The sequence below is a fragment of the Mobula birostris genome, unplaced genomic scaffold, assembly GCF_030028105.1.
Source record: "Mobula birostris isolate sMobBir1 unplaced genomic scaffold, sMobBir1.hap1 scaffold_4021, whole genome shotgun sequence".
In the NCBI taxonomy this organism is placed as follows: Eukaryota; Metazoa; Chordata; class Chondrichthyes; order Myliobatiformes; family Myliobatidae; genus Mobula; species Mobula birostris.
In genome coordinates, this window is record NW_027277111.1 from 12,501 (window position 1) to 20,000 (window position 7,500).

The following is a 7,500-nucleotide window of genomic DNA, read 5'->3' on the forward strand; positions in this document are numbered from 1 at the left end:
TTCACGAAACTGCCTGTTCCGGGTTTCTAGAGCATTGTCAGGCCCGGCCGGCCGGGTTAGCGGCTTGCCAGACCCAACTTGACGAAATTCAGTGCAGCGCGGGTAATCGGCGGGAGTAACTATGACTCTCTTAAGGTAAGGAGGGGGGCCCATGGGCCAGCAAGGAGTTTCTGATGAACATCGGCCGGGACATTTTGACGGCGGGGCAAGACGTAGTTGTTATTGAGGGTGAAGGGTTTGTCCTCAGCTGGTTGATTGTCGAATAGTCGGGGCTGCCGGGCCGGTTACCGATTTGCCCGGCCGGCTTGGTTAACCATTTGCCCGAGCCGGGTTGGTTACCGAATTGTCAGGGTTGGGCTTGGTTAACCATTTGTCCGAGCCGGGTTGGTTAATGAATTGCCATGGCCGGGTTGGTTAACGCAGTTTCAGGGTTGGGCTTGATTAACGATTTGCCCGAGCAGGGTTGGCTAACGCATTGTCATGAGCGTGCGCGGTTGGTTCACGAAACTGCCTGTTCCGGGTTTCTAGAGCGTTGTCAGGCCCGGCCGGCCGGGTTAGCGGCTTGCCAGACCCAACTTGACGAAATTCAGTGCGGCGCGGGTAAACGGCGGGAGTAACTATGACTCTCTTAAGGTAAGGAGGGGGGCCCATGGGCCAGCAAGGAGTTTCTGATGAACATCGGCCGGGACATTTTGACGGCGGGGCAAGAACTAGTTGTTATTGAGGGCGAAGGGTTTGTCCTCAGCTGGTTGATTGTCGAATAGTCGGGGCTGCCGGGCCGGTTACCGATTTGCCCGGCCGGCTTGGTTAACCATTTGCCCGGGCCGGGTTGGTTAGCGAATTGCCATGGCCGGGTTGGTTAACGAATTGTCGGGTTTGGGCTTGGTTAACGATTTGCCCGAGCAGGGTGGGTGAACACATTGTCAGGAGCGTGCGCAGTTGGTTCACGAAACTGCCTGTTCCGGGTTTCTAGAGCATTGTCAGGCCCGGCCGGCCGGGTTAGCGGCTTGCCAGACCCAACTTGACGAAATTCAGTGCGGCGCGGGTAAACGGCGGGAGTAACTATGACTCTCTTAAGGTAAGGAGGGGGGCCCATGGGCCAGCAAGGAGTTTCTGATGAACATCGGCCGGGACATTTTGACGGCGGGGCAAGAACTAGTTGTTATTGAGGGCGAAGGGTTTGTCCTCAGCGGGTTGATTGTCGAATAGTCGGGGCTGCCGGGCCGGTTACCGATTTGCCCGGCCGGCTTGGTTAACCATTTGCCCGGGCCGGGTTGGTTAACGAATTGTCAGGGTTGGGCTTGGTTAACCATTTGCCCGGGCCGGGTTGGTTAGCGAATTGCCATGGTTGGGTTGGTTAACGAATTGTCGGGTTTGGGCTTGGTTAACGACTTGACCGTGCAGGGTTGGTTAACGCCTTGTCAGGAGCGTGCGCGGTTGGTTCACGAAACTGCCTGTTCCGGGTTTCTAGAGCATTGTCAGGCCCGGCCGGCCGGGTTAGCGGCTTGCCAGACCCAACTTGACGAAATTCAGTGCAGCGCGGGTCATCGGCGGGAGTAACTATGACTCTCTTAAGGTTAAGGAGGGGGGCCCATGGGCCAGCAAGGAGTTTCTGATGAACATCGGCCGGGACATTTTGACGGCGGGGCAAGACGTAGCTGTTATTGAGGGTGAAGGGTTTGTCCTCAGCTGGTTGATTGTCGAATAGTCGGGGCTGCCGGGCCGGTTACCGATTTGCCCGGCCGGCTTGGTTAACCATTTGCCCGAGCCGGGTTGGTTACCGAATTGTCAGGGTTGGGCTTGGTTAACGCAGTTTCAGGGTTGGGCTTGATTAACGATTTGCCCGAGCAGGGTGGGTGAACACATTGTCAGGAGCGTGCGCAGTTGGTTCACGAAACTGCCTGTTCCGGGTTTCTAGAGCGTTGTCAGGCCCGGCCGGCCGGGTTAGCGGGTTGCCAGACCCAACTTGACGTAATTCAGTGCGGCGCGGGTAAACGGCGGGAGTAACTATGACTCTCTTAAGGTAAGGAGGGGGGCCCATGGGCCAGCAAGGAGTTTCTGATGAACATCGGCCGGGACATTTTGACGGCGGGGCAAGAACTAGTTGTTATTGAGGGCGAAGGGTTTGTCCTCAGCTGGTTGATTGTCGAATAGTCGGGGCTGCCGGGCCGGTTACCGATTTGCCCGGCCGGCTTGGTTAACCATTTGCCCGGGCCGGGTTGGTTAACGAATTGTCAGGGTTGGGCTTGGTTAACCATTTGCCCGGGCCGGGTTGGTTAGCGAATTGCCATGGTTGGGTTGGTTAACGAATTGTCGGGTTTGGGCTTGGTTAACGACTTGACCGTGCAGGGTTGGTTAACGCCTTGTCAGGAGCGTGCGCGGTTGGTTCACGAAACTGCCTGTTCCGGGTTTCTAGAGCGTTGTCAGGCCCGGCCGGCCGGGTTAGCGGGTTGCCAGACCCAACTTGACGAAATTCAGTGCGGCGCGGGTAAACGGCGGCAGTAACTATGACTCTCTTAAGGTAAGGAGGGGGGGCCCATGGGCCAGCAAGGAGTTTCTGATGAACATCGGCCGGGACATTTTGACGGCGGGGCAAGAACTAGTTGTTATTGAGGGCGAAGGGTTTGTCCTCAGCGGGTTGATTGTCGAATAGTCGGGGCTGCCGGGCCGGTTACCGATTTGCCCGGCCGGCTTGGTTAATCATTTGCCCGAGCCGGGTTGGTTACCGAATTGTCAGGGTTGGGCTTGGTTAACCATTTGTCCGAGCCGGGTTGGTTAATGAATTGCCATGGCCGGGTTGGTTAACGCAGTTTCAGGGTTGGGCTTGATTAACGATTTGCCCGAGCAGGGTTGGCTAACGCATTGTCAGGAGCGTGCGCGGTTGGTTCACGAAACTGCCTGTTCCGGGTTTCTAGAGCGTTGTCAGGCCCGGCCGGCCGGGTTAGCGGCTTGCCAGACCCAACTTGACGAAATTCAGTGCGGCGCGGGTAAACGGCGGGAGTAACTATGCCAGCAAGGAGTTTCTGATGAACATCGGCCGGGACATTTTGACGGCGGGGCAAGAACTAGTTGTTATTGAGGGCGAAGGGTTTGTCCTCAGCTGGTTGATTGTCGAATAGTCGGGGCTGCCGGGCCGGTTACCGATTTGCCCGGCCGGCTTGGTTAACCATTTGCCCGGGCCGGGTTGGTTAGCGAATTGCCATGGCCGGGTTGGTTAACGAATTGTCGGGTTTGGGCTTGGTTAACGATTTGCCCGAGCAGGGTTGGCTAACGCATTGTCAGGAGCGTGCGCGGTTGGTTCACGAAACTGCCTGTTCCGGGTTTCTAGAGCGTTGTCAGGCCCGGCCGGCCGGGTTAGCGGCTTGCCAGACCCAACTTGACGAAATTCAGGGCGGCGCGGGTAAACGGCGGGAGTAACTATGACTCTCTTAATAAGGAGGGGGGCCCATGGGCCAGCAAGGAGTTTCTGATGAACATCGGCCGGGACATTTTGACGGCGGGGCAAGAACTAGTTGTTATTGAGGGCGAAGGGTTTGTCCTCAGCTGGTTGATTGTCGAATTGTCGGGACTGCCGGGCCGGTTAACGATTTGCCCGGCCGGCTTGGTTAACCATTTGCCCGAGCCGGGTTGGTTACCGAATTGTCAGGGTTGGGCTTGGTTAACCATTTGTCCGAGCCGGGTTGGTTAATGAATTGCCATGGCCGGGTTGGTTAACGCAGTTTCAGGGTTGGGCTTGATTAACGATTTGCCCGAGCAGGGTGGGTGAACACATTGTCAGGAGCGTGCGCAGTTGGTTCACGAAACTGCCTGTTCCGGGTTTCTAGAGCGTTGTCAGGCCCGGCCGGCCGGGTTAGCGGCTTGCCAGACCCAACTTGACGAAATTCAGTGCGGCGCGGGTAAACGGCGGGAGTAACTATGACTCTCTTAAGGTATATAAGGAGGGGGGCCCATGGGCCAGCAAGGAGTTTCTGATGAACATCGGCCGGGACATTTTGACGGCGGGGCAAGAACTAGTTGTTATTGAGGGCGAAGGGTTTGTCCTCAGCTGGTTGATTGTCGAATTGTCGGGACTGCCGGGCCGGTTAACGATTTGCCCGGCCGGCTTGCTTTACCATTTGCCCGAGCCGGGTTGGTTACCGAATTGTCAGGGTTGGGTTTGGTTAACCATTGGCCCGAGCCGGGTTGGTTAATGAATTGCCATGGCCGGGTTGGTTAACGCAGTTTCAGGGTTGGGCTTGATTAACGATTTGCCCGAGCAGGGTTGGCTAACGCACTGTCAGGAGCGTGCGCGGTTGGTTCACGAAACTGCCTGTTCCGGGTTTCTAGAGCGTTGTCAGGCCCGGCCGGCCGGGTTAGCGGCTTGCCAGACCCAACTTGACGTAATTCAGTGCGGCGCGGGTAAACGGCGGGAGTAACTATGACTCTCTTAAGGTAAGGAGGGGGGCCCATGGGCCAGCAAGGAGTTTCTGATGAACATCGGCCGGGACATTTTGACGGCGGGGCAAGAACTAGTTGTTATTGAGGGCGAAGGGTTTGTCCTCAGCTGGTTGATTGTCGAATAGTCGGGGCTGCCGGGCCGGTTACCGATTTGCCCGGCCGGCTTGGTTAACCATTTGCCCGGGCCGGGTTGGTTAACGAATTGTCAGGGTTGGGCTTGGTTAACCATTTGCCCGGGCCGGGTTGGTTAGCGAATTGCCATGGTTGGGTTGGTTAACGAATTGTCGGGTTTGGGCTTGGTTAACGACTTGACCGTGCAGGGTTGGTTAACGCCTTGTCAGGAGCGTGCGCGGTTGGTTCACGAAACTGCCTGTTCCGGGTTTCTAGAGCGTTGTCAGGCCCGGCCGGCCGGGTTAGCGGGTTGCCAGACCCAACTTGACGAAATTCAGTGCAGCGCGGGTAAACGGCGCGAGTAACTGGGCCCATGGGCCAGCAAGGAGTTTCTGATGAACATCGGCCGGGACATTTTGACGGCGGGGCAAGAACTAGTTGTTATTGAGGGCGAAGGGTTTGTCCTCAGCTGGTTGATTGTCGAATTGTCGGGACTGCCGGGCCGGTTAACGATTTGCCCGGCCGGCTTGGTTAACCATTTGCCCGAGCCGGGTTGTTTAGCGAATTGCCATGTATGGGTTGGTTAACGAATTGTCGGGTTTGGGCTTGGTTAACGACTTGACCGTGCAGGGTTGGTTAACGAATTGTCGGGGTTGGGTTTGGTTAACGATTTGCCCGAGCAGGGTTGGTTAGCGAATTGTCAATGGTTCGGCTTGGTTAACGACTTGACCGTGCAGGGTTGGTTAGCCCATTGTCAGGAGCGTGCGCGGTTGATTCACGAAACTGCCTGTTCCGGGTTTCGAGAGCGTTGTCAGGCCCGGCCGGCCGGGTTAGCGGCTTGCCAGACCCAACTTAACGAAATTCATTGCAGCGCGGGTAATCGGCGGGAGTCGCTTGGTTAACGTTATGGCCGGGCCAGGCTGGTTAATCAATTGTCCAGGCCCGGTTGGTTACCCAATTGGCCAGGCCGGGGTGGATAACGAATTGGCCAGTCTCGGTTGGTTAACCAATTGCCCGGGCCGGGCCGGGTTGGTTAACGAATTGTCCGGGTCAGACTGGTTAACGAATTGGCATGTCCGAGTAGGTTAACGAATTGCCAGAGCCAGCTTGGTTAACGAATTGTCCGGCTGGGTTGGTGCACTCATTGCCAGGACAGGGTTGTTTAATGAATTGTCCGTTCCCAGTTGGTTCACGAATTGGCAAGGCCAGGGTGGTTAAGGAATTGTCCGGGCCAGGTTGGTTAACGAATTGCCCGTCCTGGCTGGTTAACGAATTGTCAGGGTCAGGTTGGTTAACGAATTGCCATGGCCGTGTAGGTTAACGAATTGCCAGAGCCAGCTTGGTTAACGAATTGTCCGGCCGGGTTGGTTAACGAATTGTCCGTTCCCAGTTGGTTCACGAATTGGCAAGGCCAGGGTGGTTAAGGAATTGTCCGGGCCAGGTTGGTTAACGAATTGCCCGTCCTGGCTGGTTAACGAATTGTCAGGGTCAGGTTGGTTAACGAATTGCCATGGCCGTGTAGGTTAACGAATTGCCAGAGCCAGCTTGGTTAACGAATTGTCCGGCCGGGTTGGTTAACGAATTGTCCGTTCCCAGTTGGTTCACGAATTGGCAAGGACAGGGTGGTTAACGAATTGTCCGGCCGGGTTGGTGCACTCATTGCCAGGACAGGGTTGGTTACCGAATTGTCCGTTCCCAGTTGGTTCACGAATTGGAAAACCAGGGTGGTTAAAGTATTGTCCGGGCCTGGTTGGTTAACGAATTGCCCGTCCTGGTTGCTTAACGAATTGTCCGGGTCAGGTTGGTTAACGAATTGCCAGGGTCTGGTTGGTTGCCGAATTGTCCGGCCGGGTTGGTGCACTCATTGCCAGGACAGGGTTGGTTGACGAATTGCCCGTCCTGGTTGGTTAACGAATTGCCAGGGTCTGGTTGGTTACCGAATTGTCCGGCCGGGTTGGTGCACTCATTGCCAGGACAGGGTTGGTTGACGAATTGCCCGTCCTGGTTGGTTAACGAATTGCCAGGGTCTGGTTGGTTACCGAATTGTCCGGCCGGGTTGGTGCACTCATTGCCAGGACAGGGTTGGTTAACGAATTGTCAGGGTCAGGTTGGTTAACGAATTGCCATGGCCGGGTAGGTTAACGAATTGCCAGAGCCAGCTTGGTTAACGAATTGTCCGGCCGGGTTGGTTAACGAATTGTCCCGGCCAGGTTGGTTAACGAATTGCCAGAGCCAGCTTGGTTAACGAATTGTCCGGCCGGGTTGGTGCACTCATTGCCAGGACAAGGTTGGTTAACGAATTGCCCGGTTCCGAATGGTTAACGAATTGCCCGGTCCCGGTCGGTTCACGAATTGCCCGCCCGCTGATTGTTAACTTTTCGCACCGGCGGGGGATGGCTTGGGTAACGAGCCTCCAAGATCTGTCGGTTAACCATTTGCCCGGTGGCAATTCGTTAACCAAGTCCGCTCCGGAAGTCTGGATGGGGGTCGGATTTGCCGGCCGAGGCCGACCCGGAGTTCCAGAGGCTCGGCCGCCGGGGTCAGATTCGGCCGCCCCTTTGACACATGCAATTTCTGTACGGGGGCATTGGCGGGGTTCCTGCAGATATATAGGGAGGCCGTTTTCACGAGTTGTTGAAGTATTCGGTAGATGGCACCGGCCTCCCCAATTGGTTAACCCGGGCCACGCGGCAGCTTTTCCGCACGATTCCGAAGATTGCCGGTATGGATTTTCGGACAAATACCCAATTGCGGAAGTCTGTCAGCGGGACCTATTCGCAGGCCCATGCCGGCCGAGGGGCGGCATTTTCCGTATGACTACCGGTGCTCCGGCCGCCGAATGGAAACCTTGCCCGAATGAATTTCTGACAAAGTCCCGAGGCGGGAGCCAGTAAGGGGACGTATTCGGCGGGCCGTGCCGGCCGAGCGGCGGCATTTTCGGAGGGACAACCG